At 28.7% G+C, this 13303-nt stretch overlaps 2 non-coding genes across 2 annotated transcripts; both read left to right on the top strand.

Annotated features, from left to right (window-relative positions):
* Positions 1-9563: 9563 nt before the first annotated feature.
* On the top strand, positions 9564-9682 carry LOC148301335 (5S ribosomal RNA). The gene has a single exon (XR_015838807.1). It is a non-coding gene; the product is annotated as a 5S ribosomal RNA (ribosomal RNA).
* A 1296-nt stretch (positions 9683-10978) lies between these two features.
* Positions 10979-11097, top strand: LOC148301334 (5S ribosomal RNA). Its single transcript, XR_015838806.1, has one exon. It is a non-coding gene; the product is annotated as a 5S ribosomal RNA (ribosomal RNA).
* Positions 11098-13303: the final 2206 nt, after the last annotated feature.

The raw sequence follows: 13303 nt of genomic DNA, 5'->3' as shown, positions 1-13303 counted from the left end.
TGTGACACAGGGTGCTCGCAAATTATCTTCAACGGTATTGTCTGACTCTGATATACAGATTTATTACAACTGACTACTACGTTTGCGGTCCCCCTACACTTGGTATCCTCTTGTTCCAAAATATTATGGTTTTGTATAAAGTGTCATCTTTAAAATATAATGTCTCAAAGTCCACGAGTGAAGGATTTCTCGAATATTTACTCTATCAAACAACCATACTCGGTAATAAGAAAATAATTCATGTACTGTACACTCCCGATTTTCCATGGTCGGGTTGGTTGGGAAACGGGTTATCCGGGATACTTGAGTCATTGAAAAAATATTTTATAAACACCAAAATATTTCACAATAGTACTTACATACTATGTATGTCGAAACACGTGTTGAAGGCCAAACACATTTTCTGTCCGCAGTGATATATATGTAGAGTAACAGTATCTCATTTATAAGGCTTAAAATACAGTGCAACCTCTCATTATGAGCATAGTTCGTTCCAGAATCTTACCCGTTTAACGAAACACTCATTTTGGCGTTTTCTGCGTAGTCCCGCTTCTCAAGTGAACGTCGTGAAAAAGGGACTTGCCATTTCTCTATAACTCGTTATGCGAAATGTCGCTCGTTGAGGGAGCAACATTTCATATTTTTTGCTCGTTATGCGAATAGCATGTTATGAGAGATTCCACTGTATTTATAAAATACCTGGATATTTGTTTTTATTTCGTTATTTGAGTCGTCATAATATTTGTGATTCTCCGGCTTAATCGGTGCAATTTATTCTACGAAAAATTTCTGGTTCCTTTTTATTTTGTGACATCATGCATACTTTAAAATAAAAATGTAACTTTCCATTTCAAAATTTTTTTCATACTCTCAACACGTGCATCTTACTCAACAAGTAGTTGTATATAAGCGCAGTTGTTAATTTATCTTTGTTTATATTTTATTCATTTTTTCGGATTAACTGGAAAAACGATTGTATGGATTTTTTTCACCATTCATCCTGAAAAATTGAGAGTGTAATGTATACACACACACACACACACACACACATCCACATATACACACACATATATATATATGTATATATACATATATATATATATATATATATATATATATATATATATATATATATATATATATATATATATATATATATATATATATATATATATATATATATATATATATATATATATATATATATATATATATATATATTTATATAAATATATATATATTTAAATATATATATATATATATATATATATATATATATATATATATATATATATATATATATATATATATATATATATATATATATATATATATATATATATATATATATAAATATATTATATATATATATATATATATATATATATATATATATATATATATATATATATATATATATATATATATATATATATATATATATATATATATATATATATATATATATATATATATATATATATATATATATATATATACGCGGGCTGCTTCTAGAGGTGATTTTTATGAATTTTTCTTTTTACCCGGTTGACTCCGGACTTTGAAATACCTGTGAGTGCTGCTATCTCTCTTTAGGAATATGTGGAATGAAGTAGTTTGGTTGGTACTTCCCTATATTTTCTTGGAGATATGTCTAAAGACTTGCCCATACTTAAAATTAGAATATTAAGTTTCAATTCAAACTAAATTGAATTTTAATTAAAAATTAATTGAAATTTACTTATTAAATTAGCAAAACTAATAAATTTTTAAACAATACTTAATTTTTTATACTCAAAAAACATACAGAAAAATGGTGTAAAAAAATATTAACTGAGCTCACACCAACACCATTTTTCACTAATTAACACTAAAATGAGAAAAAACTTACTTCTTTGATATTTTGCAGCATTGCTACGTCTTAAAAACAATAATTATGATACAACCAACAAAAATAAATAGTATTTTTTAATTAGAACAAATTTATTTGATCATAAAATTCATTTAAACTTGAAAATTACAAAAAAGGACAAGTGTCCCTAATAATTTGGCCACCCACTGTATATATATATATATATATATATATATATATATATATATATATATATATATATATATATATATATATATATATATGTATATGTATATATATATATATATATATATATATATATGTATATATATATATATATATATATATATATATATATATATATATATATATATATATATATTATATATATATATATATATATATATATATATATATATATATATATATATATATATATATATATATATATATATATATATATATAAATATATGTATATATATATTTATTGACTATGTAAGAAAAAGGTACCAAAAAAATGTAATATAAAGTGCAATGGTGAAAGTATACAAAAACTTTATCAATTTTTGTTTATTACCGCAAACCGATTTATAAAATGCCACAATTGTTTTATCTAAAAATAAAAGTACCTTCAAGACTTCCTGGCTATATTAACTACCTTCTGCGGTTACCATTTTGTTATGACTAATTTAACAATATGTGGGTACGTTAAAAATATTTATAAGTACATCACATATATATTTTATTATAAGGTTTAGTGGTTCCTTGTTACTTCCTCAGTTAAGTGTAATTAGTCCAACAGGTTGCAAGTTCATACAAACAACACACATCAGAAATAGTGTTATTTGATTTGGTTTCTGATTGACTATAAAAAGGGAAATATATAATTTTATTGGTAAGTTAATTTCCATTCATCTTTTATTTGTGTTTAAATTTTGCGCTAGTTAAAGGAAAATTTATTTTTTTAAATAAATTTCCTATTCTCACAAATTGAATTATAAATCAAAATGGAGTTCTACAAATTAAACGCCAAATCTATAAATAATATGGTTTTTATTGTTCGGCATTTACTTTGTGGTGACATGATTAAATTATAAATAAAACGCTTGTTTTTTACCACATGGGTATTAGATTTCAACAAATAGTTTAAGAAGAACTTCTTTATTAAAATATAATACTCAAATGGCAAAAAAATAACTGTTTAATTTACAATTTTAAAAACTAATCCTGTAGTATTTACTTTTTTTAGACAAAAATGAGAGGTTTTATTATCATTATCGTATCCATTTTTCTATTCAACATGGCAAGTTGTCAGCGACCTTTCTACGCTGGTTTACAACCGATCGGCTACCCACAACTCGCTGATAGGTTTCTGAATGAAGAGGAGACTGAAACAACCACCATCAATCTCAACAACCGTTTGGGAGATGACGGGCCGACAACTACTACCACAACCATGAGACTGCCAGTGGACGCCATGGGGAATAAAGCCCTGGTAGATAGGATCAGCAAGTGGCCCGTGAATAAGCAACCTTACTGGTACCTTAATTGGAGGCAAATTGAAGAACAGAGGAGGCAAAGACCTACCCAAAATAATAATTGGAACCCTTCAAGTAATTCAATTAGGAAACCTTCACCCGAAAACGACAATTCGGATTCTATTGAATTCACTTACTGAAATTTTATATACATGTAATACTACATTTAAGTTTTGTACTGACATGTCTTAATAGAATTTCAGATAATAAAATAACAACAATATCGATTTTACCACATAAATTTTTATTTTCCAGCGATCGGGTTTCGTTGTCAAATTAATTTTATGTGGAAAAAACTATATTTAAACAAAAAATAAGAATAATTTATTAAAATTTGTATGTATTTACTATGGGTGTCAAACATTTTATTCTCTGGGGGTGACCATAATTTAATTCATTGTAAAATGGAATTATTTCCTAAACAGAAAAAAATGTTAATAAATATGGCGATCCATAAATTACCGATTCAGTTTTCGAGTTTTATTATTTTTTTCACACAAAATTCACTGTTATATTGATGTTTAGTATATGCTGAAATAAAATAAGTATTTTTATGGTCTAGTTTACTTCTATTATATATAGTTGTTATTTTATTCTTTACATGATATATACTTATAATGTTTTATTAATTTATTAAAATATCGTCTTAAAACAGACAATTTTCCATCAGGACAATTCAATTATATGTACTCTTAATTAATAAATCTTAGATTTAAATTTTATGATAAAAAAATAACTCTTTTAATTAAACCACTTTTATTAAATTTTATAAAGTGTTTTTCTCCAACCGGTTTCAACAAAAACTATGTCATATTAAAGAATGGGTATAAACTCTATTGCAGTACATATCCGTCATTGAAGATGACAAGTTTCTTAGAGAAAAATACCAATTTTAAAAGTGGTTAAAACAAAGTTGTAGTTTTATTTTATACAGTTTTATAAACAAAGTATCTGCAAAAAAGCATTCAAGAAAATAATTATAATAAATCAAAGCCATCGAATAATATTTAAAACTTTTGGATGACACCTCTCTCGATGTTGTTTTAAATATGCTTGTAATTTATTTCGTAAATACTTATGTAATCATTAAATTCTTGTGGAGAAATCTGTCAATGTTATGATCAAAAATTATAATTATATTGGTTGCTATTTACCAATTTTTTTCCTGGGGGCTCGATTTCTCTTCAGCAGGTTATATTATTCACTATGCAAATTCAGCCATATTAGAATCAATTTTTTTTAACAACTCAACAAAGATGAAGAAGAATATTAAGTCTGGGAATTTACAGGGCTTACGACCGTCATAGGCTGGTTAAGCGATCACTTTACACACGTGTAACATTCACCAATTCTACCCATGATTGATGACCAATTTGACTAAATTTTTGGAACCCCTAAATACATTGATCAAACTTGTGACACAGTCTGTGTAAGTTCACTACCGTCATCTATGTTGGAATATGGAAAGCTTTTATTTAGCCTATACTCTTTCTATTCGTACCTAAAGTCCGAATCTTGGATTAAATTCACATAGCTTATAATTTGACCTGGTATTTTATTTCCAACATTTAAAGTGTGTCCAAATACTTGTTCACAAATCTGGATTATTTAGGAACATTTTGTGTATTTTTGACATCTCATCATGGATATATTTTTATTTACTTCCATATTCTTCTTCAAAAGCTACATAAAAAAAAATCGTTTAACTTAAAAAATGAGTTTAATTCTTATCGAACGTACATTATGATACATTTTACATTAAACAATGTTGTTTTCATGCTATCGTCGCTTCACAGAATAATTCAACAAGAATAAGATCAATTTCATGGATAAATAGTTTCCGTAACCGGTAATAACAATACATTTAGGTCTAAAAATACCACTGTATAAAAAAAAATACACAAAAAATTAAAGAGTGACTTGTTATTTTTATCTTCCTTTTGTGGTGTAATATACAGTTGGCGGTGAATTGTAATATTTCTATAAAACATGCGTGCAAATATAATGTGAGAAGTTTGAAAAATAAACATAAAAATAACGTAAATAAGGATTGGATTATTGGAAAAATGATGCGTAAAACAAGAACTCAGTAACCACAAAATAAAATTAAAACAACGAGTAAATAAAGTTTCTTTTGTAACGAAAATCGCTGTTTATACGGAATCAGTATTTGATTTTAATATTTAACATATAAATGAAATGAAACTTACTTAAAAAAAATATCAGTGGGAAAAATAGAAAGAAAGAACATCTCAAAAGAAATACAACAATACAAAATTTGCATAAAAATATTTCGTTTATTCAATGTTTACATTGTCATTGATTGGTGCTTTAATTGGTAATACTGGTATTAAAGGTTTGTTATAGCTAAAATATGAGATGTCCATATGTCCGTGATTCGATATTTTCGAGATAACGAGAACAGATTGCTACTATTTTAGTCACGGAGTTTGTTAAAATTTGATGATAAACATTACTTGCGAAACGTGTGGTACTTCAGCTGCTCATATATAGTGTCTGACATGTATGTACATCCACAACGCGCGCATGGACGACATTATTTTATTCCATTGCTTTTTATCATTGTGTATACGACGTTCTAAGCGGCTCATTATTTTTCATTTTTCAGTGAATCTTTTGCTCCACTCCCGTGGCGTCAGAATGTACAGTTCTCTTACTCCTTCTCTCTAAGTCATATCTTTCTTCTCTCTCATGTTACGAAATGTGCCTAATAAACGTGACGCGTCCGTGAAATTTCAGTCTCGATTCTTGTCCTATTATCGAATCGCCACCTAATAGGTTTCACTTCAGAAACAAGAAATGTTATTTAATACATTAATTTTTGGGACCATTGGTCGATATAAAATAGGTCTTTTGGTCCAAATATAAGCTAACTATTATTTCTTGTGGTCATTCACCTAATAATAAAACGTTTTGCTATTAAAATCACATAATTTTTGGTAACAATTTGCTAATTGAATCATTTATGTCTCACAATTCGGTCGTAAAGTATGATTTTATGCCATGAATCATCATAATAAGAAAAACGGTAGCAAAAGCAGGTCATAAAAGTTTTATATTTGCCAATCGGGTGATAAAATTAATAGCATGACCTGTTTTACTAGGCATTTGAACTCGAACTTACTAAACGACAGGTATTTCTCAATATATTACATATTTTAACAAAATTTCGGTAAACCGGTTAACCGGTTACACTAAATTCAATTACCAAATTTGAAGTAAATAAATCTAAAATTTTCGGTAATTTCGGGACTCGTTTGTTTTTCAGGTGTTGCGAAACTATGGAGTATAAGTATTGTTTGTACATATTTTATGACATTTTCGTTGACTTGTAATTTTTGTTTCATTAATTTAAGGGTGTACTCTCAAATATGCAAAGTCAGTACACGACCGGTTGAGCGAGACATGTCCACGCAATTTTTTTTTGGAAATATTCCATAATATTTTTTAAACCCTTTGCCTTTCTATAACTCTTTTTTTTCAAAAGCATGTATTTATTTGAATAAATAACTAATTTTTGCTAATAAAAAATTGGTTGAGGAGTTAAAATAAATGTATGTATCAATTTTAAATCAAACACAGATTTTTTGAGGCTACTTAGTTGTATTTTATTAACAAAAACACATAAGAAATTATATTGTGACAATTGTTTCGCCTTGTTAGGGCATTATCAAACGAATGATAATGCCCTAACATTCGTTTGATAATGCCCCAACAAGGCGAAACAATTGTCACAATATAATTTTTTATGTGTTTTTGTTAATAAAATGCAACTTAGTAGACTCAAAAAATCTGTCTTTGATTTAAAATTAATACATAAATTGAAATGGAGTTTTACAAATTAAACACCAAATCACTAAATAGTTAAAATTAACATTATTTTTAAAAATTGTTTATTTGGATACCGAAATATTAGCTCACACAGTTATCGATAAACCTCCTACCCTAAACTCCCTTTTTCCTTTGCCTTCCTTATGATCATCAATTTGTAATTTATGTTTTTTTAATGTTCAAGGACTATCTACCTCTGATATGAGCAAACTGCTATATAACGTATCAAACCTTTTAGGCAATATCACTGCTCTTTTTTTGGTTGGTTGGAAGATAATGCTTTTTAGCAATAAGCCCGTTAATGTACTTATTTCTTTTCTGTGAATCTTGCGAATTTCAAGAAGTTTAAATAAATATATAAACACTTTCGTATTTTTACGATTTAAGGTATTTTCATTTTCCGGTAATTTTGCAAGCCCTTAATATAACATCCATACTATGTATTTAATTTCACCCGCCATTTTTTTTTATACGCACATCAAATTTGCAAGAAATTCAATTCTATTAAACTTATTTTTTATCCAATATTGATTCCAAGTCGTGTAAAACTTCTCATGTATGCAAATATCAGAATTATGGAATTCAGTAAGTGATATTAAAATTGATAAATATAAGAGCTTGGTAGGTGATAGGAGCTGTTGTTTTCTTGCGCAGTTCCATATCATTCTGGGTCAAAGTTCAATGATGATTAGGGTTGCCCGTATAGCTACTTAAATATTTTTATTAATTTGAAGTTCCTACTTTATTACAAAATATATTTTTTCTGTTTATCTGTCGATTGTTTACGTACGAGTACAAAACAGATTGTTTTTATATTACTAAAAAATAATATTTATAAAATACGTATGACAAATTGTTACATAATATGTACAACAAATGATTGTGTCTGATTATGTCTAAAATAGTTTTACATTCTAAAGTCGTCAAACAGAAAGTTGAATTAAACATACATAGGAGTAAAAACCTGTATTATTAAAAGTAAAGAATGGTCATTCATTAACTTTATGCTGAAAATGCACCTAAATATTGTCTCTGTTTTTATGGATTGATGAAGATGATGAAGACAAGGTTGATGTAATCATTATATAATATATATATGTATATATATATATATATATATATATATATATATATATATATATATATATATATATATATATATATATATATATATATATATATATATATATATATATATATATATATATATATATGTATATATATATATATATATATATATATATTTAACGTAAGACATTTTAGGCCGCCAGGACCTTTCTCAAACTTCATTAATATATACCTTATATACATATGAAGACACCTTCTGAACCAGATATGTGTAAGTATTGTTTAGTGGCTCTTAGAACAGGATCAATTATTTATCCAACATAAGTTAAGAAGTAAGTCTGGTGCACCATTAAGGTGCCACTATAGATTGTTTTCAAAGATCAGCCAAGAAATTGCTCAACTAGTCCCTTCCTACTCTCTACCACAGAAGACCTACCCGAGTCGTTGTTCAAGAATAAAACTTTTAACTATTTTGTAACCATTGTTACAGCAGAGAAAGGAGTAATACCTTTCGGCGTATTAGTTACTTCTTATCAGTAAACTTTGAATGAAAGGAAATCCTAAAAGTAATTGTGGGTACTTTATCAGCCTTCCGGCATTTCAGGATTAATTATTATTCAGCGTTACTCTATCCAGGGTCAAGAAAGGATCTAAACCCGCATTAAACGGACGTCAAAATGACATTCATTATCGGGGATAATGACGTTAATCCTTCAACCATCCAATCACTCAACATATTTTTGAAATAATCAACGACGTCCTTATTTTAATTATTATATAAAACATTTTTTTTTTATAATTCATTAAAATTAAAAGTTAAAATGAAACTCGTTAAAAAATATATTAAAAAATAAAGTTGATTTGTGGTCGTTAGTTTCATTACACGATCTTCTTATTTTTTATTTTAATTGATTTAGTTTCGAGGTAAAGTCATTTGGAACACAGGCCAAAAAAAATTAAAATATAGCACATTAACTCTTCATTTAATTTGTAATGCAAAATGGGTACTGAGAATTATCTTTAAAAAAAAGTTAATTTAAAAATTAAAAAGTAATGTTCCCAAATCGCAATATGTACCTACATTAGCCATTTTCTGGGCTGTGAATTTGTATTTTTGACTGATCGGTGGGATCAAAACTCCAGAGCTATATGTTTCTTCTTAGGCTCCAACTTTATGAGTTTCTTCATGTATCCTGCAAAACCAAACTGGAAAGATTATTTCATTAAGTAGGTTTGAAAACTCATAGCTCTCGCCAACGACCATACCATGTTGAATGCACCGGTTCTCGTCCGATCACCGAAGTTAAGCAACATTGGGCGCGGTCAGTACTTGGATGGGTGACCGCTTGGGAACACCGCGTGCCGTTGGCCCAACTTTTTGTTGTATAAAATAAACGAAATATGTATTCTGTAAAAAAAAGTCAATACGTATGTAGAAATCAGTATTTTCTCAACTTTTCGTTGCATAAAATAAACTAAATATTTTGCAAAATAAATTATTAGATTTCAGTATTTTTTTATGGACCAATAAGATGACTGTGCAGAGGAAGACCGAGAAAAACATGGCACGATCAGGTTACCCAAATACTTGAAAGTGGTCAGGTTAGGAGTCGTAACAATCGGCGGATATGTATGAGGAGATGCATGAACGTGGAAGAGGCGAAGAATGTTTGCAAAGACAGACTGGTGTGGCGTTCTATTCACTCTGCCTACCCCTACGGGGAAGCGGCGTGATGGTTATTTATTTTTTAGTTAGTTAAGATGAACGTTAACTTCATAAAATTATAACCCTTAAAATATTTTCAAAGGTTCATCTCCTGAATCATCCGTAAAACAAAAATATAAATTTGTATGGCTTTTTGGATCTCACACGTTTTTGATATTTTGTGAAATATGCTTAGTTGAAGAATTTTTAGTACCGAGATATCGGCAGAATACAAATCAGGAAGCAGTTATATTGAATGGAAAATTGAATATAGTTCTGGACCTCTTAAAGAGCGCTCTGAGATTTAAGTCCGTAAATTATCGAATAAAATCCCTTTGTAGCAATTAATAGAATGTGCGCCAATGGAAGAATCCGAAAAGTCCCAACGTTACAATGGCGTTTTTAATAAACGGAACACAAATGATAAGTGAAAAATTAGTTAGATGGCGGTAATGTATACATGTATCTTGATAATAAATGCCTTAGAAGGCTTTGGTGAATCGATTTTAGAGAAAATGACGGTAGATGGCAGTAATGAATACCTTAAATCAATTCTCGATAGATGGCACTAAACTCGGATTATTTTCAGGTGAAAATAATGTGCGCAAATTAAATTTATAAATAAATTCTTAAGAATTGTTCAACAAACAGTGCCAAACTTTCTCAACATGGAGCTTAATTTTAATAAAAATGTTTTTAGGCGCATATTAAAGATCAAAATGTTGTATGTAAAACTTTTCCGCGGAAGAAAGATTGTAGGTGTCTGACCAGACTTTGAGTGTGTTAGGATAACCTAAACAGATGGAACCTTCTATCAAGAGGTATAATGTTAAGTGTTGCGGAGATTAGTAAGCACTGCATCGATTGCGTGTGTCCTGTATCCTGCTTAGAAACTGATTTCAAACATACCTACATATCTGAAATATAATTTTTTTAAGTAGGTTTGAAAATTCGAAGCTCTCGCCAACGACCATACCATGTTGAATGCACCGGTTCTCGTCCGATCACCGAAGTTAAGCAACATTGGGCGCGGTCAGTACTTGGATGGGTGACCGCTTGGGAACACCGCGTGCCGTTGGCCTGTTTTTTTTGCTGTTGCATAAAACAAAATACAACAGTTTTATAAAACAAAAATTTCGGAAATTAAATTAAATAATACTCGACTGCCAAATAAAACAATTTATAAAATGATGTCACTTTTAAAAATAAGACACCATATTTTTACTGTAGTTTCAGCAAAATTAAAAAATGAATGAAAATAAGCTATCATCTTGGAGGGTTTTAGCACAATAGTATATTTTTCTTGTATTTTTTTCACACGGTTTTTACGCAATATTTTCATAAACTCGTGTGTAAATAATGTTAACGTGAAAAACGCTGAAAGCTGTCAACCCACATAGATGTTTATAACATTTTCAAAAATGTATTTATTGGTTGTGGGTTAGAAAAAAGTTTTCCAAAAAATATTGTGTGGATCTTCTGTTTTGGGAGTGTCTTCAGTAAAAACAAAATACAGCTGTTGAAGAAACATTTATCAAGTAAAATATAAAGCAATTAAATGTACAGCAAATAGGCATTAAAAAAACACAAGGTAAAAAGCATGTTTAAAGGAAAAAAGAAAAAATATGACTTATACAAATATCTTTCCATAAAGTATTTTTTTCAGATCATTCATTTAAAATCCTTGACATGTGTATGTCAGGCAGCTGGTTAATTTAGGTATAGGCAATATATTGTAAGGAACTTACTCCAAACTTAGTTGAGTTAATAAGCCCCACATGTATTGGATTATATAATCGATTTTTAAATTACGATTATAACAAGAAATCTTTTACTAATGTATTCGAATTCTCAGATCGATTCAACAAAGAAAAGAGTCAAAAACGTGATCATTTTTCGACGTTAGGTCGATCGATACTCCGAAAGCTATTAAATAAATCTATTAACTAGTCTAGAATTTGCTTGAACAACCACGCAAGTTGAAAAAATCCAAATGTCGTTGACTTATAGTATAACTTGACCTTCACAAAGTCTTGAAAAATACGTTTTACGCTTTTTAACATCAGGCTTAAAGCACGGTAACAAAATGGCGTGTTAAAAAAACATATTAACATATTTCCATTATCTTTTCTCACGTCAGGGCTATAAATTTGAACAGGGTGTGTATTTTGTACGTCTATGATCTCATTACATATGTACATACAACTACACATTTTAAAATAAAATATTATTTGATGAATTCGTATTATTTTGAAATATACATTTCTAGAGCTGCTAAAACTTTTTATTTTGATAAAGGTTATTTTATTTTATAAATGTTAGTCTATTTATATTTTATATAAAACTATTGTCAAAACTTTTTTATGTAAGAAAACTGTATGTAATGTTTGAACAAAAGTCTGTCTGGATCGTTTGGATAACTAAATAAATACGTTATGCAAAAAAAATGGAAAATTCAGTTTATGTGTGGATCTAATAGGTAAAATATTATTTAGATGAATTTATGAAATCCATTCATAATTTAAATGTGTAATTATTCATTTTGAAAAGGTCAGTATCAGATAAGGGAAGGGAAGATCGGGGTGGTAAATCCGAATTTTTTTTTTGTGGTTATTGTGCATGTGCTGATAAGTATACAGCGGCGGGTAGCTTGTACCCCTACATACCCCTAATTTAGTGCAACAATAACGTAATTACACTTTAAAAAAAGTTAAATTTGTCAAAATATGCGGAAAGACTATTTACATCTGGAGAAACATCGACTGAATTGATTTTGTGGTGAAATGCTGCAAGATGACGCCATTTCTCTTGCTACAACGTCTGAATGGCATCTCCTGTAATATTTTTAAAGGTGTTATTACGCCTTCGTTGCACTAAATGAGCGTTTTATATATAATATTATACTTCAACTAACATGCTTGTGGAAACGTTAGAAGATTATCGGAACCATGTTGCTTTATATTCGACAGAGATTTCGGACGCATGAAATCTTTGTTAATCAAATATTAATATGACTTAAGTGAAGCGACTTGTATACAGTGGGATATAAAATAGATTAGAAAAAGAAAAAACATGGCATCTGGATAGACGATCCTGAATAATAATCGATACTCCTGTTGTATTGATGTTTAGTAGAAATTCTAGCTTAGAAAAAACCCTCAATTTGATCAATTTAACTAAATATCACTCTGAATCGCTCCTTAACATTCATTCAATTATCGATCAAGATAACACTATTTTGATACGACGCAGTATCCTACGCACCATTACGTGAAATATGGGTAAGC

Source organism: Brachycentrus maculatus, unplaced genomic scaffold, assembly GCF_059751285.1.
Source record: "Brachycentrus maculatus isolate JH-2025_06_01 unplaced genomic scaffold, ASM5975128v1 h1tg000574l, whole genome shotgun sequence".
Taxonomy (NCBI): domain Eukaryota; kingdom Metazoa; phylum Arthropoda; class Insecta; order Trichoptera; family Brachycentridae; genus Brachycentrus; species Brachycentrus maculatus.
This window is presented reverse-complemented; position numbering and strand designations above follow the sequence as displayed.